The 26,606-nt window shown below is 51.4% G+C and overlaps 1 long non-coding RNA gene across 2 annotated transcripts in view; it reads left to right on the top strand.

Annotated features, from left to right (window-relative positions):
* Window positions 1-26,606, top strand: part of LOC144281313 (uncharacterized) — a 56,292-nt gene that overhangs the window by 20,189 nt on the left and 9,497 nt on the right. The window contains exons 2-5 of one of the 2 annotated variants that reach the window (XR_013349883.1): window positions 21,079-21,562; window positions 24,388-24,663; window positions 25,836-26,148; window positions 26,332-26,518. This is a non-coding gene — a long non-coding RNA (uncharacterized LOC144281313). Of the gene's footprint in view, window positions 1-21,078; window positions 21,563-24,387; window positions 24,664-25,835; window positions 26,519-26,606 lie in introns of both variants that reach the window. The other variant, XR_013349882.1, reaches the window with a different exon arrangement.

Here is a 26,606-nt window from a genome sequence, read left to right as displayed (position 1 = left end):
GCCCGCCGAGCGTTCTGACCCAGATCCCCGGGCCTCCACCTGCAGGTGCGGGTGACCCCGGCACCACCTTCATCGCAGCCCTCGCGTAAGCTGAGCCCTGGGCCACCGGCTGCACGCGCTCGGCCGCTGGCCCCCCAGAAGCAACTTGTAGGGTTAAGGAGGAGCGCCGTGCCGCCCTGGAGGTCCCGACGTCTGTCCCCTTGGGCATGCGGTCCAAGGAGCCGCCCCAGCGCCCCCCATCCCCACACCTGCCACTAGCCGGCGGGAGGCAGAGGCGGCGTCTCCCGCTTGGCCAGACCCGGCGACCGGCTCAAGCCCCGGGGCCCCATCTTGACCTCCACTCAGCGCCGGACCCTTTGCCTCTCCAACCCCGGTGCCTGATACTATCAGTTTTACACACAGCACGTTTTAAAGATCAGTGGTTTAGAAATGGTTAGTATTTTTGTCTGTTTTGTTAAAAGGATTATTTTAGAGCAGTTCTGGGTTCACAGCAAGATTGAGGGGAAGGTACAGAGGCATCCCATACGTTCCCCTGCCCTCCCAGCACAGTCTCCCCCATCATCAACACCCCCACCCCGGGGGGACACTTGTTAGAACCCGTGACCATATCCATGAAGCGTCATTTTCTTTCTTTCTTTTTTTTATAAGATTTTATTTATTTATTTATTTATTTATTTATTTATTTATTTATTTCTGAGAGACACAGAAAGAGAGAGAGAAGGAGAGACACAGGCAGAGGGAGAAGCAGGCTCCCTGCAGGACTCGATCCCAGGACCCCGGGATCAGGACCTGAGCCAAAGGCAGACGCTCAACCACGGAGACACCCGAGCGTCCCAATGACACATCTTTTTCATGCAGAGTTCACATCATGGTTCACTCTTGGTGTTCGGGTTTGGCAAATGCATAACGTAATGACACGTCTCCACCATGACAGTGTCACACGGGCTAGTCTCACTGCTCTGTGTGCTCATCCCTCCTCCACCCTAGCCCTGTGACCACAGATCCTCTACTGTCCCCAGAGTCGTCCTTTATTTAATATTTCTGAGGTTAAATTGTTGCCCCCAGAGGTCATATGAGTAAAGAGCTAACCATCAAAGCCAAGGAGATGAGGTCTAGCTGGGGGTCAACTTTCAGGACAGCCTTGGCCACAGCTTTCCTATGAGTAACCAGCTGGTGTTTGTCTCCGTGGATGTGGCTCAGCCACTCCTGCCCTTGTGGGCATCGTTCAGAGTCTTCTTCTCTGACGTCCACTCCCTTCTCACTTTGGCACAAGCCCCCACCTGGGACACCAGGTACCCCTAACTTATGCCTGGCTTTCTTGGGGCTCCATATGTGTGTGGGTCCCTGACCAGGGGCAGACCCTGGCTGTCCTGTTGTCCAGGGTTCCCAGCACAGAGCACAGGAACTGGTTTACCGTGCGTGTTCACCACATAATCCTTCAGGGAAAGAACAGATGTCATAGCCAGGTCAGTCTTATGTGTTACATTTCTTTTTCTTTTCCTTTTTTCCTTTTTTAAAATTTTTTATGTGTTACATTTCTAACCCGCGGAGCTCTGAGGTCTCATCTCGGTGTTTCTCAAACTCTGGGATACACGGTTAGCACCTGCAGAGCTGGAATCCCCAGCCTCGTCCCCAGGGGCTCTGTCTGTACATCTGGGGTGAGCCCAGAGCCCCAGCAGGATGCCTCGTAAGAGGGCCTGAGAAGACTCAGTGCTTCAGGGGCAGGGACGCCATCCCCGCTCATCTGTGCTCCGTGACTTCGGGGTGTGGCCGGGCCACCCAGGAACGGTTAATTATCTCATGGGATGACGCACCACAGAACTCGAGCCCTCCGACATCAAGCTCAACCACGGATCCTCCACCGTCCCCAAGCTTGTCCTTTATTTCATATTTCCGAGGTTAGATTGCTGCCCCCAGAGGTCATATGAGTAAAGAGTTAACCATGAAAGCCGAGGAGATGCGGTCCGGCTGGGGGTCCACTCTGGCTCTGCCCTCCGTGGTCTGATTGAACTTGAGCAGATGGACTCCCCATGCGGAACCTCTTTCCCCATCCCAGAATTGGGACTTTGAAATTTTTGAAGGTGCTTTTCAATCCTTAGTGGCCTGTGAGGAGCTGCGAGGTGGTGGCTGCGTTATGTGCCTGCACCTTTGGACCCTGGACCGTCAGGCAGGAGTGGTATAAAATTGGCATTTTATACCGATTAATAGGTACAGATTTCTGAGCATTTTTGTGTGCCAAATATTCATATAAGCACTTTCCTGATTGCCTCATAATCACACTTTGAAATAATGTTTATCACTGTCATTGACATATAAGGGAAACAAAGACCAAAGTATCTGAGTGTACTTTGCAGAAGGTACTATTTTGGCCAGTGGACGGGCTGATACATTAGTTTACTAGAATTCAAAAAAAGAAACAAAAAAATTTTATTCATTTTAATTTTTATTTATTTATTTTTTTAAAGATTTATTTATTTATTTATTCATGATAGAGAGAGACAGGCGGACACACAGGCAGAGGGAGAAGCAGGCTCCATGCAGGGAGCCCGATGCGGGACTCGATCCCGGGACTCCAGGATAGGGCTCTGGGCCAAAGGCAGGCGCCAAACCGCTGAGCCACCCAGGGATCCCCACAAAAAAATTTTAAAATGGAAAATATGGTCACCTGACTCATGCAACCTGTATGTTTGCTTGGAAGGAAACACAGTTTTCCTTAACGTAGCTGTAGAAGGGGTCTCTCACTTAGGCGCCTCCGTGCTGTGAGCTCTGCTGTGCGTCGGGCATCACAGGCCCTCGGAGGTCAGCCTCCGTGCCCCTCTGTGGGTGGCGGCTGGGGATGCTGGGAGGTCAGGGCTCTCGCCAAGATCGGCGCTGAGCAGCACACCTGATGTGGGAAGCCCTGGCAGTCTGATCGCAACACGCACGTGATGCCTTCCGAGCCCTTCAGAAGCTTGAGCGAGTTCTCAGCCAGCTCAGGAGGGCAGAGGTCCCCAACGCCAGCAGGTGCCCGGGAGGGCAGGGGGCCCGCGCTGTCCTCTCCAGGCCGCACACTCATGCCTTCTGCTTCCCGAAGCGACCAGGCCAGAGGCTCAGCTACTCAGTTTCAGGCAAACCCTGTGCACCGGCCAAAAGGACCACGCCAGCCACCGGCCCCACGAGGGGGAAGCTCAGCAATCGTTTGTGGCAAGCGTTCTGGTGGCCGTATCCAGCCGTGACATTTCCGGGACTGCTTCCCATGATGGATGAACCTTCCGCCTTCTCCATGGCTGAGATCCGTGTGTCCCTTGGTGGAGACGGAGGCACAGGAGGAGGCGGCCACAGCGGGGGTGATAGAGCCGGGTCTGCAACCAGTTTCCGACCCCACTCAGGGCTCACTGTGCCCTCTGGGCTCTCAGGGTCACTGCGGGCCACTCTGCTCTGGTATCGGGGCAGAAAATGCTTCCGTTTGCTCCTTGTGGTTACGTGGGGGCAAATTCATAGGGAGAAGGTGGAGTGGGCAATGTGCAGCCCACTCCCTCTCGCCCAGATTCCTGCTCCAGGATTACAGACTACTATCAAGCACATTTCTGTAAACGCCACAGATGTACTTAAAAAGCACACACACACACACACACACACACACACACACACGCAATGATGCCACAGAAGGAGACCTTAAGGGCTGGAGCATCAGCAGAGCTGAAACTGAGAACCGTGAGCAGCTTTGGGGACGACAGGTAATACTCTTAGGGGACAAGAAGTCAACACCTGCCCAGGGATGTCTATGTTGCAGGCAGATGCCATGTGCCATAAGCTTGACAACCAAACAGCTTTACAAAACCAGGGACGGGGATGGAGGTGGGTCGTCTCTGAACACAAACTAGCAGCGCACGGCCTTCTGCATGGGGAACGCAGCACACAAGCCCACGCTGGCTCTGCACCCCAAGAGTGCCTACTCCTGGGGCCTTGATTCAACTGTCTGCCCTGGTTGGGAATTTTGAGCAGGGATTAGCTGCAGAACCTCCTGTGGAGCTGACTGGCCCCCCAAAGGCCCCCACCCAGGAGAAAACAGCATGACACCAGGAGAGGTGCCTGCACACCTGGGCATGTCTGAGGCTCCGGGGCAGGACAGCTCCTACAGCAGATGAGCTCGTGGCACCTGTGGAAACTCACCGCCGCGAAGGTCGACAGACTCAGTAGGAGGAGGCATTGTGTCCAAGGAGCTGCACATAATGGACAAGTCAAAATGGGGTTTTGATTGTTCGAGACACAATTTAAAGGGAAAAAGAAAGGAATAAGGAGCATAAGTAAGATTCCAACAAGAAGACTTTAAAAAAGATGCCCACAAGATTAAAAATAGAGTCACTGAAATAAAGCCAGTGGGTTGGACTGGGATGTCTTGTGGTTAGTCTTGGCCCAGCTGGAACGTCCTAGGAGTGGGGACAGGTCTCAGCCGACCTGGAGCCTCCCCGGGCTCACACCCCCAGGGCACTTGCCGCTGCCAAGCAGCTGGATTGTGGATGTGAGTGTCCGTGGTGACCTGCTACTTCATCTCCAGAGGTGGGCTGTGGTCACTCCCAATGCCCCGCATTCAGCTGGGCACCACGGACACCTGCTCAGCCTGGGGGAAGCATGTGCGATGCTGGGGGACATCGTGGAGGGTTTCTCTTGTCTTCCGTTCTGCATCAGCAAGAGCCCCATGTGCGCCCCTGGGATCCCCCAGGTGCAGTTGGGGACAGAGAAGCTCCGTCCCCCGGAGCCACCGACTCGGGTGAGCTCCCTTGGCAGCTCTCCTCCATCCTTTCCCCTGTCGCTCCATCTATGGTGCTCCCCGGGCCGCTAACAAGGATCCTTGAAGGATGGCTGGGATGGTAATGATCTAGGGAGCCCACGCAGCGAGCAATTAAATACGGCTAACGGCCGGGATCCGCCGGCGCACTAAAAGGCCTGCAGGCTGCGATTTATGGAGACGGCTCTGCTGCCTCATTTATATCCGAGGCATTTCTCTGGTCTCTGGGGAGGAGGTGTGTTCTCCGAGGGGCAGAGATTTCCGGGCCTCCCCCAGCCTCAGCCGGGTCCCCAGGCCACCCAAAACCGCCGGAGCGCAGCCTTCGTGTCCTCACCGTGTCTCACCAGGTCCTCGGTGGGGGGTGGGGGGGCAGCCTGCTGGCCTCTCTGTGACCCAAGGTCCAGGTCAGTATTCCTGTGCGGAAAAGCCACGTGTCATCAGGAGACATTTCACACACGACACTGGGGATGATTCTCATATGTGGTGATAAGAATGGAGATTGAGTGCTGGGATCTGGTGTCCCAAGTGTATTGACTGTGGACTATAATGGACGTTCTGGTCTAGGGCCCCGAGGTGGGGGGCGCTCTGTCTCCTGTATCTAGCCACCTTAGCTGACGTGATACGCCAGAGGAAGGGAACGAGCTTCTGAGGAGCCCAAACACCAAGACCGGGCAACCTACTCACAAGTTAACAAGTAGATGAGTGATGACCAGCCCATCCCCATCCTCAGGCCCCCATCCCTGCCAGCCGTCCCCCCTCACCTCTGGCTGTCAGAATTGGAAAGAAAAGAGGTGTTTTCCATTCTGGACTTTCACCCTACAACTGAACATCACCATAGTAGCAATCCTGTAATTTTGCACAGAAGTTCCCAGAGTATCTTTGCATGTTTCTCCTTCCTGGACACTTTTTCTTTTTCTTTCTTTCTCTGTTTTTAAAGATTTTATTCATTTATTCATGATAGACACACACACACACACAGAGGCAGAGACATAGGCAGAGGGAGAAGCAGACTCCATGCAGGGAGCTCGATGTGGGACTCTATCCCAGGACCCCAGGATCACACCCTGGGCCAAAGGCAGATGCTCAACTGCTGAACCACCCAGGCGTCCCCCTTGGACACTTTTTCATCCCTACTCTGATAAAATTGCCAAGACTGTGTGTTCTCTTCCCTCCCAGATGGCTAATGGCTTCATGTCCTAAGACCCAACACAGGAGTGTCCAGGCAGCAAGAAGTTGATTCCAGCCAGAGTTTTTGGAAGTCTGGGTTTGCTGGGGCGGGGGGGGGGGGGGGGGGGGCGACCCCGCTGGAGCAGTCAGTGGGGGAAAGAGCAGAGGGATGGGCTTTCAACAAAGGGAGATGGGGGCTGGCAGGCCAGGCGAGGTGAGCACTGGGGACATCTGGGGACAAGGAGGGAGCTGACTTCTCAATGATGTCATTGTAGCTGCTGCCCAGTGAGGCCCAGAGACCACTCCCCCGACACACACACACATCAAAGATGCTGGGAAGTCAGAGGCCACTGAACACAGAGCAATGACCTTGAGAAAAGCCACAAAGTATCCCGGTGACCAAACTCAGCTCAGACACAGCCTACCTCAAAGGGATGACGTGGGGCAGGGTTTATCTGTGGGACACCTGGTGCTGAAGACAATGCTTCCTTGAACATCTGGACTGCATGGAACCTTACAGAATTTTGTACAAGTCCAGGAAGTGAGGCTCAGAACACGACCGAGATTCCACCAGCAAGGTAAAGAGATATTCGGATCAGATTTTGGTTAATTTGGAGGAATAACAACATGTGAAAGTTCTGCTGTGGTCTGAAGGTCTTTGGAGTTTACCGGCGAGGTGGATTCCCACAAAGAGAGAAGGACCTGGAAGGTGACAAGTTGGCCCCCATCTCCCTGTGGGACTTTCTAGGAGAACCAAAGCTGTCTCGTGGAGTGGGAATGACACCCAGGTCTATGTTGCTGAGGCAAGGGCAAAGGCCGTCTCTCCTGAGACACAGGGGCCACACGGAGGAGTGCCCCCCGGTGCTGAGCCTACCATCAAAACGGAAGCAATCAGTCCACTGAAACCCAAGGTTTGTTTTCATTTTGTTTTGTTTACAGCTTTATGAAGGCATAATTTACAAATAAAACATTGCACATGTACAAGATGTACGACTTGATGTCTTCATATACATCTGCATTGTGCAATAATCCACATAATCGAGGCAATCGACATAGCCATCGTGTCAAATAGTTACCTCTTTTGTGCATGGGGGCGGGGTGAGAGCACTTAATCATCTACCCTTTTAGCAAATTTCAAGAATACAATACCATATATATTTTTTAAAATAGACTCCACGCCAACGTGGGGCTTGGACTCACAACCCTGAGATTGAGACCTGAGCTGAAATCCAGAGTTGGATGCTTAACCGACTGAACTCCTACAATGCCGTATTATTTATAGTCACCAGTCTGGACATTAGATCCCCAGAACTTATTCGTCTTATAACTGAAAGTTTGGGGCAGCCCGGGTGGCTCAGCGGTTTAGCGCCTGCCTTCGGCCCAGGGCGTGATCCTGGAGACTCGGGATCGAATCCCACTTCGGGCTCCTGGTGCATGGAGCCTGCTTCTCCCTCTGCCTGTGTCTCTTCCTCTCTCTCTCTGTGTCTCTCATGAATAAATAAAAATCTTAAAAAAAATTAGTATAACTGAAAGTTTGTGTCCCTTAACCAACGTCTCCCTGTATCCTTCTCCCTCCAAGCGGTTGGCAACCACCATTCTAGCCTTAGCTGCAATGAATCTATACGATTTTAGATCTCACATAAAAGTGAGATCATGTAGTATTTCTCTTCCTGAATCTGGATGATTTCTCTTAGCGTAATGTCCTCCAGGTTCATTCATGTTGGCACAAATAGTAAGTTTTCCTTCTTTTTCAAGGCTAAATAATATTTCATTCCCTATCCATTTAGTCACTGATGGATATGTAGGTTATCTCCCTATCTTGGCTATTGTGAATGATGCTGCAATGAACACGAGAGCTCAGGTATCTTTTTTTTTTAAATTTAATTTAATTTTATTTTTTTTATGATAGTCACAGAGAGAGAGAGAGAGAGGCAGAGACATAGGCAGAGGGAGAAGCAGGCTCCATGCACCAGGAGCCCGATGTGGGATTCGATCCCGAGTCTCCAGGATCGCGCCCGGGGCCAAAGGCAGGCGCTAAACCGCTGCGCCACCCAGGGATCCCCGAGCTCAGGTATCTTTGTGAGATCTGATTTAATTTTGTTTGAATAAATACCCAGGAGAGATTGCTGGGTTATAAGGTAGCTCTATTTTTAATTTCGTAAGGAACTTCCATACTGTTTTCCATAATGACTGTACCAATGAACATTCTCAGCAACACTGTACATGGGCTCCTTTTCCTCTACATCCTCACCAACATTTATCTTTTGCCTTTTTGATAATCACCATCCTGACAGGTATGAAGATATCTTGTGGTTTTGATTTGGACTTCCTTGATGATTCGTGATGTTGAACAACTTTCCAAATACCTGTTGGCCATTTCTGTGTCTTCTTTTGAGAAATGTTTGTTCACATCCTTTGTCCATTTTAATTTTTCCCCTATTGATATACAGCAGTTTCTTAATGTATTTTGGATGTTAACTGCTTATCAAATATATGGTTTCTCCCATTCCATAGATTGCCTCTTTGCTCTGTTGATTGTTTCCCGTGTTGTGCAGAAACTCAAAGGTGTTTCCTAAGACTGAGACTTCTGAGCTAAGAATAAAAATATTTGAGTTTTAACTGACATTCTACTGAAAAGTTGAATCAATGGTCAGTATCTGAGGCCTGGAAAAGTGTCAGCTGCTGGAATATCATAGGGCTTTGCCTTTCAGATATTTGCGTATCCAAAGAGATTTTATCTTTAATGACCAGGTTGCAAAGAATGCATGAGTAACTTAAGGCAGGCTTTGGGTATGCTGACAATCAGAAAACATGCAGGTCACCTACCTCTGTACTTATGGGGTGGGGTTCTGTGTCATTCTGAGAGTGGAGACAGGACATGGAGGCTCTGAGCAAGGAGATGTGAAATCAAGAGGCATGGTTCAGGCCTGGGTAGAAGAGATGTGATCCAAGCAAAGCTGAGGGATGGTCCTTGACCCTAAGCTCAGAATGACTGGATTTAAACTCTTTGTAAATATCAACAACCAATGGAGATATTAACAGAATGGGAGGAGGAGAAAATGAAGCAAGACAGGAGGTTTTGACTCAGTTTTACTTGCTTGTGACTAGTCATGGGAGCAAAAAGCATCCAGAGAAGCAAGCGTGGTCCTCCTCAGCCCTGTGAGTCAGGTACAGCAGTGAGGCTACCTGTTCCTGAAAGCTGATTTGCACACCCGTGCTCTGCACTCATTGTATAAGGCACACCCAAGAGGTTGTCGTGGGAGAGGAGGCTTGAAGTTAAGGCAAATACAGAAGTAAATCCACTGGCCAGGGTATTGAGTGGAGAAAGCTACTCCAAGACAGGATCTCGTAGCTTTGGGAAGAACACCCTTCATCCGACATGGTTTACAGGGGCTGGTAGCAGGTGATTTGGAGTGATGGCACCACCAGGAAAGCAGAGATGGGCATTTCACGGCAGTCTGGCCCAACAAAGACGATTGGTAACCAGTAACCTAAGCACTAAGGAACACTTGGGCAATTTCAAGAAACTATACAAATATTCCAGAGTGGAGCACCTAGGCGCCTGTACGAGGTTAGATTTGCCCACCTGGCCCCAAGGCCCAGGAAGCAATTGAGAGGAGGCTCCAATGCTCCTTGGACACTAGAGGTGGGGAGTGACTGGCCCTGAGTGACAGCTGCTATGGTGAGTCCTCCAGCCCGAGGACCTACAGGGCTTCAGCGGTGGGTGTGCTTTGAACAACACCTACCCACGCTTGAATTTCAGAGATGAAGGAAAGGTCTTTTGGACAGGCTTCTTCTGATACCATGTGTGCAATAGTCCCACACACCACTATGGCTCACATGCTCTGTCCAGGACGTCATGGGGACACACACATCACAAGAGAGTCTGGGAAATGTCATCTTATTCCCCTTCCCCCAACCACAAGCCCTGCTGATTACTGGGGCTCTACTATTGTGAGGGAACAGGGGGGTCCAAATATTACTGGGGACCAACTAGGGGTCTATACCACAGGTACTCTTAAGGTTCAGAGGGGTCGAGTTATAACTTGGAACATACAAACTGTGAAGATAGAAAACCCACTGGGGGCGATGTTCCCTGAGTGGAACTTTAAGTGCTTTGCTACTTTTTATGGAAGCCGACAAATAGCAGATAGACCAGAGTGTTCAGATTGCTGCCTTGAAGTTAATACTTTCTGATCATAGAAACAATACCGCTTCGTTTGTACTTCGTTCAGAAAAAAAAACAAAAAAACAAAATTGAGAGTGCAGAAAACCAAATAGAATTAACAATGATCACACCATCGAAAGGTTAGTACCTCTGTGATGTTTGTACACATTCTTCCTGTGTGTTCTGTAGACCTGCGTCTTATATATGCTCGTGCGTGTAAGAGGATCACTGTCTATACGCTATCTTATAACAGAATTTTTTCCTTAATTTCAAATTTTATCAGTGTCTTTACTCTGGACTGTCCATATCCTAAGATTTCGTTCTTCCTTGGATAGAATCTAATCAAGGGGAAAGAGAGAGAAGCAGGCAGTTTACTGTGCACGCTCTGCTCAGTGCCTTTGAGAAGCAGAGAAGTTCTCTGAAAAGCTTGGAGAAGGAAAGGACGGCCATCCCTCCAGGTGCCTCCGGGGTGTGGGCCCAGGCAGCAACCCCGACCTGCCCCCAGGCACTCAGGCTGTTCTTCCAATGCTGGAGACAATGGCTGCAGGAGGAAAGGCGACAACTGAGAGCACGTCACGGCTCCCGGGCGTTCTGTGTTTATAGATACAAGTGCGAGTGGAAACGCACTTATAGATACAAGTGCGAGTGGGCCACGGCATCCTCATGGTTATCAAAACCCTGGTAGGCTGTGACATATGCCCCACGGCTTCCTCTGGGCCAGCCCCCTCCCCGGAGCTGCTGTCTGTAGGGCGTCTCACCCAGGTCCGAGTGGAGTGAGGTGGTGAGGGGAGTGTCTGCAGGGGAATCCGCAGGACAGGCACAGCCTCCTGGTTTGATCTTTACCTTGTATCAGAAATTACATTTCTCAAAATCAGCTTTTTCTTGGGCCCTAGATTAGTTTTGGTATGTAGGTATGTGTGTGCGCATGCATGTGCCTGTGTGTGTGCACATGTGTGCATGTATGTGTGCATGGGTGTCTGTGACTGTTGTGTGCGTGTACATGCATGCACGTATCTATGTCTCAGAGGGTAGACCCACCCATATAAACATTTTATTGATTCCCAAATCTGCCCAAATTAGGAATATACCCTTTATGGCTGTAAATGTTCCTTGGGATTCCCCTGTGAATTCATATTCTTTAAACACACACACACACATACACACACACACACACACTACCTCCTCCTCCTCCCTGACATGATAGATCACAGGCTCGACCCAATGCTCGGAAGGTCAGAGCATTTTGAGAAATCAATCTTGAGCTACTCTTCCACTGAGTTCCCCAGGAGAGCCAGAAGCTGCCCGAACCCTTGCTCATCACTTCTCAGGGTCTTTCGGACCCACGCCTCCGGGTCCTGCCGGCGCTGAGGGAAGCAGGTGTCTTTGTTGCGGACGCAGGGTGCAGGGTGCAGGGTGCAGGCCGGGGCTACATGGGCCGTGGAGGGAGAAGCAGGGTCCCCTGGGTCCCTGCACGGTGGCCTACCCGCCACAGGCTCCCGGGCGCCCGGCACTTGCGCAGACCCAGTCAGGAATGCCCTGCATTTGTACAGAGAGGGAGAGAGGCAGCGGGCCTGGGAATTCATCAGCCCCAGAGGGCAGGGGATACATTAAAACAAAAAACAAAAAACAAAACACACACACACACACACACACACACACCAACAATACCACTGATAGCAAATAGGGTGCTGAAATCTACACTGTGATGCTTTAAAGAGGAGGTGCCTTTGGTGCAAACCAGCTCCGCTTGTCACCCAAAGCTTCGTTGTGGGACTTCCCGCACCCTCAGCGGAAGGCAGGTGCAGAGCGCATCACCCAGGGACAGGAGCCCGGGCCGCAGCCCTGCCCTCCTCTCTGTCGCCCCATCCTACCTGGGGCCGAGGTGGTGGCTGCGGGGACAGGAGCTGGACTGGCCGAGGGGAGAGGCACGTCCCAGCTGGTGTTGGTGGGCCTGGGGCCTGCAGCCTGCGCTCCTCCCCGGGGCCGGGCGTTACCTCGCGGTGCCTTAGGTTTCAATCAAGTCGACTGCACGGCTTTGCCCCTAAATGTCCTGGGCAAAACCCTTTCTGGCTGCCTCTTTAAAGGAATTGCTCGCCTGTGCCTCCCAGACTCAGTTAGATGTAAAAATGTTGGTGTGTGTCTCTCTGCTTCAAAAACGTACAGAAACATGTGGAAACGTTCCATTTTTCAGATCGAAAACCATGTGCACTGAATTTTCACAGACCTGATCTTAATGGAGATAAAAGTGAGAAACCCGGAGGGGGTGCACGCTATAGAAACCCCGCATTGTCTGCTATAATTCAATCATCCTGGGCCACAGAATTTCTTTGCATAAATTACAACCACAATGATAGCATCACTTTCACAAAAGGTGGCCTCCGATCGATTCAGGCTTCAAGCCTCCAGGAGGCGGCTGGGGTTTCGCAGCAGAGAAAGGACATCCTGCGGTCCTACAGAGTGGGCGTCGTACCTGGGGTTCCCCCGGGGCTTGGGCTGCACCTTGGGCTGTTTGCTGATTCAGCTCATCTGCCTTTTCTTCCTGGCATTTGCTAACCACTTGGTTTTTATTTTTCTGGGAATAAAGGGAGACTGGGAATGGGTGCCACCCTCCCGCCTGAAGGAGGTACATTTCTGGGGTGAGCCCCAGAGTGGGGAGACGTGGTGGAGGGAAACTTTTCCTATAGTGTCTTCCTTAACCCCATTTTCCTCTTCTTCTCCTATCCCTCATCCCTTGGATGACGATGATGTTTAAGTTTTCTACAATTTTTAATGCTCTTGGGTCTTCTCACATCTGGAAAAGCACAGAACTTGTCTGCTCTGGGCAGTTCCGAGACCGTGACCTCCTTTCCCCAGGCCCAAGCCCCCAGGAAGACGATCCTCAGAACCGGGAGCAGGTTTTGTAAGCCTCTCTATTGAAGTGAGGCCGCTAGGCAGCCGTGCGTGTCTGTATTGTGGTGGTCCCAGAGTGCTCTGGACAATCCCTTTGAAAGAATAGGGTCGGGGAGATTCTCAGGACAGAGGCAGCTAATTTCCATCCTTGAGGCTTTATCTCACAAAGGACCCTCGATTGTAAAGAAAAAAAAATAAGTCTGTGGAAAACTTGCTCCCATTTCCAAAAGGGTGGACTTCGGATGAAAGAGAATATTTTCACATTTTCTCAGTAGAGTAATGCTTTTAGTGCCGAAATCCTCTAAAGAGAGTGGACGTCACACATCACACCTAGGGGCAGGACGGCAGGGTGATATGGCACAATTCAGTGGCTATAGGCATACAGCTGGCATTTAATAAAGGTTGAATGAAAAAAAATAAATAAAAAATAAAGGTTGAATGAGTACATGAAAAATCAGGTTGTCATTGCTGCTTCAGAAAGTAGTGATGATTAACAGATGCAAATTTACAATCCCTTTCATGATCTCAGCATATAAAAAGCCTTATCTGCTCCTGCATCATCATGGGAAACTTTGATGTGTCCCTGGGGACCAAACAGCAGGCTGGCCCAGCTGTGTGTGTGCACGTGGGACTTGCATCCCGGGGAAGCCTGGGTTTGCGAGGCTCTGCCCGCAGTGGGTGCATTCAGGGCGGTCACCAGCCAACATGCTCCCCTGGCATGATAGAGGACGTGTTAGATAACGCAGCCTTAGGTCAGAGAAGTTTTCCTCTGACTCTGTTCTTAGGTGTAAATAGGAAGGGCCTGGGTGGGAAAGAATAGTGAGAAGACAGGCAGTTAAGAAAGACAAGAAGTATGTGGACAGCACACGATTTTTTTTTCCTTCAAATCAGATTATCCTGTTGCCCATCCTCTAACTGGTCTGGGACATCAAATTCTGGATGGTTGAACTGAAGGCCGGATAAAGTCCCCTGTGCATGAGTGTGTGTGTGTGCACAGCTGTCCAGAGTGTGTGAGTGTATCTGTGCCCAGGAAACTCAAAGAGTCTGGCCCTGCGGCTGTGAACAATTACCCAGGAAGTAGCCCCTCTTACCATTTGAATAGAAAACCTTCCGAAGGAGACCCCAGCCTCAGGCCCCCGTCTGGGCAAAAAGAAAGGCTTGACCACTCTCAGAAGGTGGTTTGGCTTAATGACACGGGCCAGTTCTGATAGTGCGTTTGTTTCCATGTTTCATACCTTCCCCCTCCGTTCCTTAGATTAAGAAAGGGAAAAATCTGTTGAAAGGCTTCTGTGGGGTTTCTCTTTTGTTAAAAATAAATCTCATCACTCACAGCCCTTGGGCATTAGGGAAGTGATTACGTCTGGCTGTGGGGCCACGCAGATCTGGGTGCCCATCCTGATTCCCCTGACCGCTTGTGTTTGGTCTTTACTACTTGTCCGCTTCTTCAGCCTTCCTGGTGAGGATTTCTTTATCTGCAGAACAGAAGCATCAATGCCCACCTTGCCGGGTCGCGCTGCAGAGTGTTGTTTATGGAGGAAAACCACATGGCCTGCAATACCAGCTGAATAAAGAGATAGGGATTATTACTGATCTTGTGTGTGTGTATCAGAGTATATCATGTCCTTAATAGTGATTCACAGCAAGTGCATTCTTCTGGATTAAAGATCAAAGGTCATAAAATCCCACAGACATACTTCCTTGAAACAATTGCAAAGCTTTAAATAAGGAGATAATATAACAGGGTCTTAGCTCTGCCGCTAATTACTCATGTAAACCTAATGAGTTCTATCACCTTCCTGGCTTTCCGTTGTAAACAGAGCTTTGTTCTAGATAATGCCAAAAAGGGGGTGCAAGTGGCGGTGACCTCTGATAGGGGCCTCGGGGATGATGGCCTGTCCACCTCCCTCCCAGCTGGCTCTCTCTACAGGCAGTGGCCCTTCCCTTCTTTTCTCTTGTCTCCAGGCCTTGAGGGCAGGTGTTGTCCTGGTCCTTGGGCCTCCCCCAAGGCAGCTCTGGCTCCAGCACACCCACCCACCCCAGCACTGGGCATGCCGCACTCCTTGACCTGGAGCCCCGGGGGCTCTACTCTCCTGGTCAGGAGTTCAGGATGGGAGGAATGCACACCTCCCAGAAATGGCTCCACACTCCCCCAGTCTATGCCCTGGGAATCACCATTCCTCTGCCGGCATTCTGGTTTCACCCCCAATTCACTCCCCTATCAGATCTTCCAGGTCCACAGCCCTAACGGGGGACAGCAGACCCCAGGGTCCTTCCAGCACCATGTTTCCAAAATACTTCGAATCCGAGCCAAGAAAGACATCCAACCTGGCAGCAGAGAAGTAGGAGACTGGTCACTCGGGTTAGTGTGCCTTGGTGCCAGAGGGACGGTCTCCTCCATCTGTAGGGACACAGAAGTTGGATCCCGCATAGAACAAAAGGAAGACCTGGCAGTGGCAGCCAGGGAGGCAAGGCGGTCAGCGTAGATGGCAGCTATGACGGTGACCAGCAGGCTGGGTCCCAGTGATAATTAGAGGCGGCCGGGCGGGCAGCAGCTGAGGCCTCATCCCCGAGAGCCATTTCAATTGCAGAGTCGGCGCAGAAGGGCCTATTGGCCTGATAGTCATCTCTGCCTGGCCATTTGATCACAGGCAAATAATAGCCCCAGCCGCACTGTGTTTGGCTGCAGTGAGGACAATGACCCGCCGTGAAAGGAGTTAAAAAGATTCTGGGGAAGGGAGAGGCAGGCCCACACGGTGGCAATTCAAGATCTTTTGGACGCTGTTAGCTCCTTCTTTAATTAAGCTCCTCTTCTTCAGCTCATCCTGCAGAAATGCACCTGCCTCCCATCTGCCATCCAAAACGGGGAGCGGGAGAGTGACTTCACACTGTTACTTTCAGAGTTTTGCTGTGGCCCACGGTGATTTTTTTCAAGGGAGGCAGCCACAGACTCGTTCGCTCTTTCTCTTTCTTTCTTGCTCTGGATGATTCTATGAAAACCACATTAGAAAGTGTGTGGGCCAAGCCATCCCGTTCATCAAAGGGAGAAGGTCATAAATAGTATTCATTCCGAGAATATCAGGGGCACTATGGGCGTTTGGGGAGGGGGGGCATGAGCACCAGGGTCCCCTTAATTTACGTGATCTCCATTTCATCCCCCAAACTGCATCTGTGCCTGACAACTGGGACACAAAACAGTTTCCTCTACCAGAAGATCCTTACTTTCTGCAGCAGTGTGTAATACACAATCGGGGCCCATGGCATGGGATTGTGTCATTTTCTGAACAACCCAGTTTTGTTTGGTGGCAAGTGTGGGGGGGCTGTACCTATTTTAGGCTGCTTGGTGCTTACTCCATTCTGCAAATCGTTCCCATTCACATGGGCCCGCGATGGGTATGAGCCTGAGCCCTGTCCGACCTGCCTGCCCTCCTGGAAACCTTTCCTTGCCAGAGCTGTGTGAGCCTGGCTCCAGTGCCTGCACACGCTCGTGCATTTTCAGGGAGAGACCTTGAATGTGCTCCTCCCACACTCAGGCCTGCCGTCCCCAAAACCAAGGGAGGCTGGTGCAAACCCAGCCCAGCCCCGGATGCCACCCCGCCCCTCCCCGCCATGCCTGCCGCAGCTCAAAGGGACAAACCGCTCTGGCGGTCGGTTGCTGAGGACCGGCCTTTCTCGCCTGCAGTGCCCTGCGGAGAATTGCTGCCCCGGGTTATGGAATAGGGATGCTGAGGTCCTCATCGATTTGGGCAGTATACAAAGAAAGTGCAAGTCAGAGATCCCCATCGGGCTGTCTGGCTTGAAAAATTCACTGCGCCCCGAGAAGCTATAAATGGAGCAGCGGGAAGTGGTTCTCCATCTACCTGGGAAACGGCCCCCTGATGGGCTCACCCATTAGACACCTGCTCCTTCGGGCCGGTCCTCTGGGCACGCCCCCTGCGCCCGGCCCCGCCCCCCGCGCCCGGCCCCGCCCCCCGCGCCTGGCCCCGCCCCCGGCCCCGCCCCTGAGCCCGGTTCGTGCCCGTGCCCGGCCCCGCCCCCGGCCCCGCCCCCTCACGCGTGCCCTGGCCACACCTCCTGTGCCTGCGTCCTCACGTCATCACGTCCTCCCTGACGTCACCTTGGCTCTGCTCCCGCAGCTCCCGCAGCGCGCTGGGCCTGGCAGCCGACACGCGCGTCCTTATCACATGCTTTTAATCGCTGAGCTAAAAGGTGGCGCGGCCCAGACTGATTCCCGCCGCTAAGGACCGTCGGAGGGGCAGGTGCACGCCGCTTTGGGAGCCGCAGCCTCTGCAGAGCGAGCTGGGATTGGACGGGGGTATTCGGGAAAGTGCAGACTGGGGAGCTTGGTGATGTTTAGCGTCTCGAAGGGACGGCGGGCCCTGTCGTCACGAGGGTGACAATGGTGGGGAGACTACGGGCGCCCCCCTCGGGGACAAGGCAGGTGCCACCGTCTCGCAGGGCGGCCTGATTTGGAGGGGGTGGGGCGGGGGCGCGGGAGGGAAGGGGTGGGGGAGAGACGGGGACGCGCCAGACGCGGGGGCCGCAGGGTCTCCAGATGTCCCCCCGGCCTCCTCCGGTCGCCGTCCAGCCCTGCCCCGTCTGTCCACTTGCTGGCTTGTCTTCCGCCGTCCCTTCTCCTCGCCCTCACCTAGTGCTGTACCTCCTCCCTCACACCCGTACCGACACCCAGGGACTTTATTTCCAGCTCTACAATCATGACCCTGAAACCTTCGTACCTCGCTCACACGTCTCTGTTGGACCCTGGCCCGGCAGCTGGAGAGCGGGCAGGGGGCTCGGCCTGCGCGGCGGGGCGCCTCCACCTCCACGGCCCCAACCAACGAAGCCTCCGCATCCTCTGCTCCTGAGCATGGGCTCCGCAGCCCGCTGCTTCCCTGTGCCCCCCACCTTTATTTGGCAGCACCCTCCTAATGAGCCCAGCTAGAAACCTGGCCCCGTGGCTACCCGCACCCCTTGGGTTCGTTGGGCGCTCTCCCTGTCCTGACGGCCGCTGTTGCGGGTTGAGGACTGACTGCATCATTCCTGCCACGTGAATGCAAAACAACCTCCTGGGCTTCCTACCTCTGGGTTGCTCCTTGCCCTCCAGTCTGACTTCCGTCTGCCTCCAAAATGATTTTTCGTAAGCGAAGCTTGTGTTTTCCAGGCTCCTCCTATGTGCAGGTTCTTGCTCACCCAGGCCCTCTTTTAGGACCTGCACCCCGTGCCCAAGAGATAGTGCTCAGGCTTTGCAAGTCGGAATGCCTTTCCTCTCTGCTTGGTAAAATACACTTCAAAGACTTCTTTTAATATCTGTGCTATGGGGGATCCCCAGATAGCCCAGCAGTTTAGTGCCTGCCTTTGGCCCGGGGCATGGTCCTGGAGTACCAGGATCGAGTCCCACATCGAGCTCCCTGAATGGAGCCTGCTTCTCTCTCTGCCTCTCTCTCTCTTTCTCTCTGTGTGTGTCTCTTATGAATAAATAGATAAAATCTTTAAAAAAAAAAAAAACCTCTATGCTATGGTCTATGTGGTATGTGCCGTGCGGTATACGTCACACGGTGTGCTATATAGTCTGCACTACGTGGCATACGTTACGCTATGTGGCAGGTGCCTTACGCTGTATGCAATACGGAATATGAAATTGGAGCTTGTGAATCAGAGTAAAAGGCTCATTGCAAGTCATCACTTCTGTGTCCAACTCTGGATGCTCTGACTTTTCCCGGGTGCAGCAGAGTGTGGCTCAAGGGGCATGGGGTGGGTGCTGAACCCTGGGATTCGACTGAGCGACCGAAGCCACAAACGAGATGCCGGTGGCCGTGGGGGATGGTTTGGGGAGCCTCCGTGTGACTGGGATATAGCCCCCGTCCAGACCCTTCCTCTTGCCAGGGAGATGGCATGCTCAGGGTCGCCGTCATCGAGAGCAGCCTGTGTGCTTATTAGCTGTAATGCTACACTTAGTATTATTACTTTGTTCTTTTCAAAGCACTTCTTCATTTTCTTATTGGGGGCAGTGGACCTTATCCCCATCACATGAGTGAGGAGACAGAGATTCGGTGGGGAGGGCTTCTTCGAGGCAGCACGTAAATCCCTCGTTCCCCTGTGTGTCCCCTCTTCCTGCCTCTCCTCCTTGATGCTCCTTCCTCTGGTGCTCCTTGCTCCTGTCCCATTCTCTGGCTGCTCTGAGGCCTTTCCTTTTGCCTCGTCCACACTATCCCTCCTCTGAAGAGCACCAGGTGCCAGGTGGTGAGGATGGACAAGCCAACAGAGGTGGGCGGGCTGGCAGGAGGGACCCCACCCCAGGAGCTCCTCTGGGCATTAGCGACTTGTTCACCTACGTGCACAGGACCAGCCTCACCCCAACTCATCATGTCTCCTATGGAATGCTGATTTTAGGTGTGCTTTCTGCATCTTGACCAAAATACTGGGTAAGGGGAGGCAGGAAGAAGGGGAAGGAGAGAGAGGGGGGAGGGGTGGGAGAGAGGGAGGAGAGAGACGGGGAGGAGTGGAGTGGGGAGAGGGAGAGAGAGAGTGGGGAAGGGGAGAGGAGATGGGAGGAAGGTGTGTCAGGCTGCCCAGTCACCCTGCAGAAGCTGCAGCCCCAGGGGAGGGAAGGGGAGGCAGGGGAGGGAGACCAGGGCAGGGCGGGTGAGGGGCAGGTGGAGGGACGTTGGGCAGACCCATGCCACACAGCTCTTTGCTCAGCTGTGAGCCCTGCTTCATCGTGCCTTTTCTTCAATATCCCCTCCTCAGACGAACCTCCTGCACTTTCTCACATCATACAGCCCCACCCTCCTCATTCCTTGTTTTATGAAACTTCTCTGGTCTTGAAGCACTCTCTGCCACCGTGTGCCTGTTGACATGGTCATTCCAGGCTCTCCCACGTGAACGCCGTGTCTGCCGCTACCTCCCAGGGCCCGGGCACGGACTCTGGTGATGTTGATGCAGTCACGCAGTGGGCAGAGCTCCCATCCGGGGGTGCTGTGCGGGGTGTGTGCAGTAGAGCCCTGAGCACAGTGCCTCAGGCCCCAGCACCGGGGAGGCCGCGGCGGTCTGGTGAGCATCCCACCTGGATCCCCCTGAAGGGCGGCGGCCACGTGAAGGTCAGAAAGGACAAGAAATACAGGGAAAGCCCAGAGTGGACCAGGTCCAGTGAGGAGTAGCTGTGCGCTCTCAAGGCCGTGGGAATCTGGGCTGGCATCCGTGGGGCTTCAATTCTTCTGTTACATCACAAGCACCATTATAATTAGAAATATAATTATGTGGAAAGGAATCCCCTGGGGTTCCTAAACAACCTTCTTCTTCTTCACCAAATAAAGACATGCATTTTGCATTAATATTAAGGAATAAATAATAAATTATAAACAGACCAGAAATTGTAACACAGTGGTGTGATGTCTGTAGATTTTTACGGTCTCTGGAGTCTGCCCCTCTAGAAAGAATACATTCTTTCTGGTGGTTAAAAATATTCACAATCCTTTGTTAATCCAGTTCACTGTGCCCATATAGGAGGAACGTTGGAACAGAAAGTGTATTTAGAATTCTATGGGCCCCATTCTTCCAGTGCATTTCAATTAGAGACACCATTTGTCTTGTGTGTTTTATCTCCTGGAACATTCTCCCGTGTGCTGTTGGAAGATAACACCATTTTCAGGTCTCTCAAGTTGCTGGGTTTTACTCTGCGTCTGCTAACACCCGTAGGTGTATGTAATCTCACTGTAGCAGGATGTTGTCATGTCTTGTTGACTAATTAGCCCCTCACTCCAAATCTCAGCAGCTAAGAGTTCAAGTGTTAAATGGGGGGACAGTGAATCCAAATGGGAGGGGACAGGGACAGCGTTCAGGAACAGGCTGGGAACTCTGTGGCTGTATTTTCCCCTCGGTCATGCCAGGTGCTGCCTGGTTACAGACCCTAATGGGCTCCACCCTGAGCCACAGACATTGTCCAAATACAAGATTAGCAACTAGAGCCTGTGTGATAAAGGACAGCAAAGTCTTTTAGGTTGGTGCTCCAGGAGGGGAGTCCAGGATGCTGTAACATAACATAACATAACATAACATAACATAACATAGATGTCTTTGTTTATTCACACAGGAAATGTTGATCAACTACAATGTGCCACATTCTGGGAAGATCACTGGGGCCATGACGATTCATGAGACAGTCTTCTTGCCCTGAAAATACACAATCTGGAGGCAGAGAAAAAGACAAGTAGACAATTATAGGATGCAATGGTGAGGACTGGGAGAGAGGCCTTCTCAGGAGCCCTGAGGACTGAGGAGGGTTGGAGTCAGGGAGAATGACCTTGAGCTGTGTGAAGGTCAGCTGGAAGACTGAAGAGTATTGAAGTAGGACATTCTAGACGATCATAGAGAGCCCCACGGTCCATGGGGCAAGCATGGGCTTCCATCGAAGGATGTGAGAAACTATTGGAAAGATTCCAGCTGGGAAGCTCCAAGCAGAACCTTGAGGTTGAATTCATACCTTGATGGCTGTGTTCAAGGATGGACTCAATGGGAGAGAAAAGTGAGATCCAACAAATTGAGGGAACTCTTCCAAAGGAGAAGAGACAATGAAGGTCTGTGATGGTCGATTCTACAGTTATTTAAGGATCACATTAGTGGGCTCAGCTGCAGTGAGGAGGGTTTGGAGTCTTGCTGGGATACCTTGAGCTGATGCTGCTGTTGAACCAGGGAATGTAGAGAAAAGACAGTGTTTGGAGCTGATGCTATGATTTCAATGTGGGTCAATTTTAGATGAGGTACGAGTGCCTGGAGCTCCAGCCCTGGGCTGGAATGTAGGCACCGAAGTCAGAAACTTTCCAGAGCACTCACAAACCAGGTGGTCAAACCATGAGAATAAAAGGAGCAAGAAGATAACTGGAAAACCCTAGGAATCATAAATTTAAATCATAAAATTAATGAAATAGGAAGAAAGAGATCAGGGAGACAGACTGGGATGGGAGCAAGTGGTCAGAAAGGGCAGAGGAGATGCAAACAAGAGAAATGTCATGAAAGCTAGCAAGAGAGATTGCCAAGGAGAGAAGTCATTGAAAGTGTCCATCAGAAAGGGAGGACCCCATCACTGGGCTTGCAAACCTGAAGTCTCTGGGGAACTTTGGGTGAGTAATGTCTATGGATTCAAGAGTAGATTGAAGGGCGCCCAGGTAGCTCAGTTGGTTATGCTTTCGCCTCTTGATTTTCACTCAGGTCATGATCTTGGGGTTGTGGGATTGAGCCCCCCATTGGGCTCCATGCTCAGCAGAGTCTGCTTGAGATTCTCTCCCTCTCTCTCTGCCTCTCCCCGTGCTTGGGTGCTCCCTTCCTCTCTCCCTCTCTCTCTCTCTCCCTCTTTCTCTCCAAATCAATCAATCTAAAAAACAAAAAAAAAAAAGAGTAGATCAAAATCTAAACACAGAGGGTAAAATGGAGGTAAAGGGGAGCCTGGAGTTAATCTGGCTCATTTGTAGATGGAGAGACAGAGGTCCAATGAATTTGTTTACCCAACAACACCTGTAGACCAGAAAATCAGGTTTCTGTGTGGGATTAGAGGAAATATGCATAGAGAGAAAGAAGCAGGGTCCTGTGGGGGGTCTTGAATCTCAGTCTAGAAATACAGGAATGCAACACAGAGCCACGGAAGGTTCTCGGGCTGAGTGCTCTCATGTTCACAAGAACATTTTGAGAAGATCAATCTGACATAAGTGAATGGAAGGAAGACAAAGGATGGGGAAGCCGGATGTGGGCATTGGGCTGTCCCACACTCTGGTGATGAGTCGGGAGGGAGGACCAGGTAGGGATCATGAGGATGGTGTTCATGACTGATCGGAGAGGAAACGAAATAGAGAAGAAGCCTAGCTACGTGCTTTGCCTTCTTGGCTTGGACGAAGAGAGATTCATTGGAAGAAATGGGAAGATCTAGAAGGAGTATTGCCTCTTGGCATATAAACTGCCTTTAAACAAATGATGATTCTGATTTCTTAGCAAAGAATCCATTTTAGATGGTTCCAGAAGAAGACTGCTATCCACATGTCGCCTGATATATCCCTTTAAATTTGTGTGTACTCACTTTTCAGTGAACACGGCTGTGCCTTCACTGTAGTCCCTCGGGAAGCCCGGATCCCGTTCTCACTGCTATTCCCCACGTGCACGCACCCCGGCCGTGGAGCACAACCTCCGGGGGTCTCACCCCCTGTCAGGACCAACAGAGAGCAGCACTGAGGTCTCCTAATCCTAACATTTCATTACTTTTACCAGAGAGATGAGAGCTCGCTCATTAGCACACTATGAAATATTACCCTAAATAAGTAAAATTAAATTATCCTTGCCACAATAGATGAACCTTGTACATGCCACGATTCGCTGTTAATTCTTTTAATTACATATATATATTTTTTTCTTACTTGCTGATTTGTAAAATTCACTAACTCACAATGGGCTTCCCCATCCTTAGAGAGATGGGTCTGCTTCTGCTCTAAAACACAAGGTTTGCACACCCTGCTTCCCATGGCTTCTGGCACACTCTACCTGGGGCACCACGGGGGCTGACTGATGGGCTCTTTTTCTCTCTTCAAGCCTGTAGCAAGCTACCTATTAATTTCTCCTTTTGAAATTGGTGACTAGGTGATGAGTATTCTCTGGGAAGATGGAAAAAATACCATTTTGCTCTGAAACTAGGAATTCTGGCCCAGTCTAGAATGACTGTAACATTGCCTTACCTTTCGTGCTGCGGTGTGTATGTGTGTGTGTGTGTGTGTGTGTGTGTGTGTGTGTGTGTCCTTAGGAATGCAAATAGCAGACGGTGGACGGTGGAGCCGTCTTGACCGACCACCCACCTGGAGGGACACAACGGCCGTCCTGGCCTCGGGGTGCTCTGGGAAGGAGTCAAGGCCAGACTGTGCAACCGAGTGCCCTAGAGGGTGTGCTGCATTCTGTGAGCATTTTGTAAGCATCGCCTGAAGGATCCTCACGGCATCCCCATGACACAGGCATTGTGAGTTCCCCTTAAGGAGCCGGAACCGCAGAGCCGTTGGATGGACTTCCCAAGTCCATGTCCCTAGCAAAGGACAGGATGTGAACCCGTATTTGTACGTGCTCCCGAATCCTCTGTGGATCTCATCAGACTGGCCTGGACTGTAGGTTATTATTGAGAAACAAGTGTGCTCCGCAGCCCCAGAAGTAGGATGTGAGAAGAGAGCCATCGAGGAGAAGGCGGGGAGCAGGTTATCAGCGGCGGCATTGGAGAAAAGCTTGCACAGTTAGCTCATTCCTAACTTTAACCTTTTTCTTTCTTTTCTTTTTTTTAAGCAGGAGTTGACTGAAGAATATTGAGAAAGCACAACGACCATAGAAATGTCTTTCAATACTGCGTTTGTGTATTTCGTCTGTTAATATTTTCTTGCAGGCACCGGCGGCCTTCGAGACTGTGGCTGTCACCACGGGGCCCTCCCCGCCACCCTGCGCTGGCCTTCAGGCTCGCTTCTGAGGGAGAGCACGCAGGACGCCTCCTGGCTTCCTCCCGGGCCGGGCTCCCTCTCTCCCTGGGGTGTGTGGCCTGGGAGCCCTGACCTGCCTACAGGGTGTCGGCTGCCCGATGCTCCCTGGCTGGAGGTGCACCTGCAGGTGGAGAAGCCTGAAGAGCTCAGCGAGGGCCCAGCACCGGCCACCAGCTCTGGAGCAGGTGCGGCTCCCAGCCTTCCGAGGGAAGCAGAGAGGCTGGCCTTATGGGGACGCACCTGGAGGCCAGCTGGGGATGGGACAAATGAATGTTGATCTCGCCTTAAGCCACTAAGTTTGGGTGGATGGGGACATTCATAGTCACTGGTGATCACATTCTGTCCGAGATCTTTATTCAGTGGATGTTTTATCCAGAAGAAAGTCTCTTTCAGATCAATCTCTTTGGCTTAATTATGAGAATAAGGGGAAGCAATTTATGCAGAGACAACTTTTAAACATCTAATGTGATCATGAAGCAGACCTGATTGATAGAGGCTTCACTGTGCCCAACTCAGAAGCGTAGGCTTCGCGGAGATGTTCTTACGTTTTCCTGAGGAACGATTTGGGGGCACCGAGCCTGTTGTTAACCCTCTGGTTAACCAACAGTCTTTAAAAAAAAATCATACCTAGCATACCCCTGATATTCAGGAAGGAATTTTGATTTTATTTTCCCCAGTCCCTCCTCATCATCCCAGGGCACACTATTATCTCCCCAAAAGATAGAAGGCAGATACGTTTTCGAAGTGCTTATACACCTGATGACAACATCAGGCAGTTTGGCTGAGCATGGTTCTCACATCTGCGGCTTTCTCCACCGAAACCCCAGAGCTGCACGTGCAACTCTTCAGCACCTGTTGCAGGGGCGCGTTCTCAGATCAGCCTCCACCTGCTGGTCTCCGGGGAGCTCTGCTCTGAACGGAGGGATGGGTGCTCGTAAGACTTTGCTTCACTCTTCCTTCTAATTAAAAGATTGTCAGAACCTGCCTAGATGTGGAGCTGATAAGAATTTTAAAGGCTCCTCTTTGTATATATATTCAGGTCTTCCCAAAATCCCAGATGTCGTAATGACACACAACATCCCTCACAGCTCCCCGCTTTCCTTGCCCAGGACCTCTGGGTGCATTTTGCCCTTTCTGAGAACACTTCTACCATCAGTTTCCCTCCTTCTTGACCTTCAGGACTCTGCCCCTCATTCAGAGATGCCGCTTTGACCATGTGATCCCGAAAGTTTCCCCCAGTGTGTCTTTTATGCTTCATTTAACCCGCTTCATTTTTTAAAAGCATTTATCTTTATCTGAAAATATTCTATCTCCCTCCAGGTTGGCTTATTTATTATGGCCTTTCTTCTTTTGCTAGAACGAAAGCTCCTCGAGAACAGGACGCTTCCGCGTTATCCACTGAGTTGTTCCCCACAGCCTGACACGTGCCTGGAACACAGCGATTGCCCCATAAATATTTATCAAAGAACGAGTGAAGAAATGAGTGATGAATAATCAAGTTCCTTCACAGAAACTACTAACATTTTTTGACTGTGTTTTTTTTTTTTTTATCCCTGATGACCACATCCACCCCGCCTCTCGGGTTTGGCTCTGGATGCTTTTCCTCCCTGTTGCAGATCCCGCCTGCACTCCCTCCCTTCGCAGCACACCTGCCACAGTCAGCCTTCCATGTGCGTTTGAAATCTCTCCTGCTACATGGTGAAAGTTTTCCTTCCATCCTCTTTCCTTTATTTACCCTGGGGCAGCAAATGACCCCTGGTGGCGGGACGTCACACTGCCAGGCTTAGGAAGTAGCACCCGGGAAGACAGGTGCCCTGCTTTCTGAAGGTTACCGGTCTGGGATTTCCTTACAGGGGACAATCTGGGACACGTTTCCAGCAGGCATCCCTCAAAGGCATGAGGACAGTGCCAGGTCTGTTCCGCGGCAGTTGTCCCCTATGTACCCTGGGTTCCTAACTGTGGCTTACACTATGCAATTAGCTCAGCGGTTGCAGCCAGGGCTCTGATTTCGGAGGCTACCAGCCAGACACATGCTTTGACGTAAGTTCATATTCATTTATCTTCAGTAAAACGATATTGTACACCTATATCTGTGTCATAGATCAGTGTTGGAAAAAAATTTAAAATG

Source organism: Canis aureus, chromosome 12 (assembly GCF_053574225.1).
Source record: "Canis aureus isolate CA01 chromosome 12, VMU_Caureus_v.1.0, whole genome shotgun sequence".
In the NCBI taxonomy this organism is placed as follows: domain Eukaryota; kingdom Metazoa; phylum Chordata; class Mammalia; order Carnivora; family Canidae; genus Canis; species Canis aureus.
This window is presented reverse-complemented; position numbering and strand designations above follow the sequence as displayed.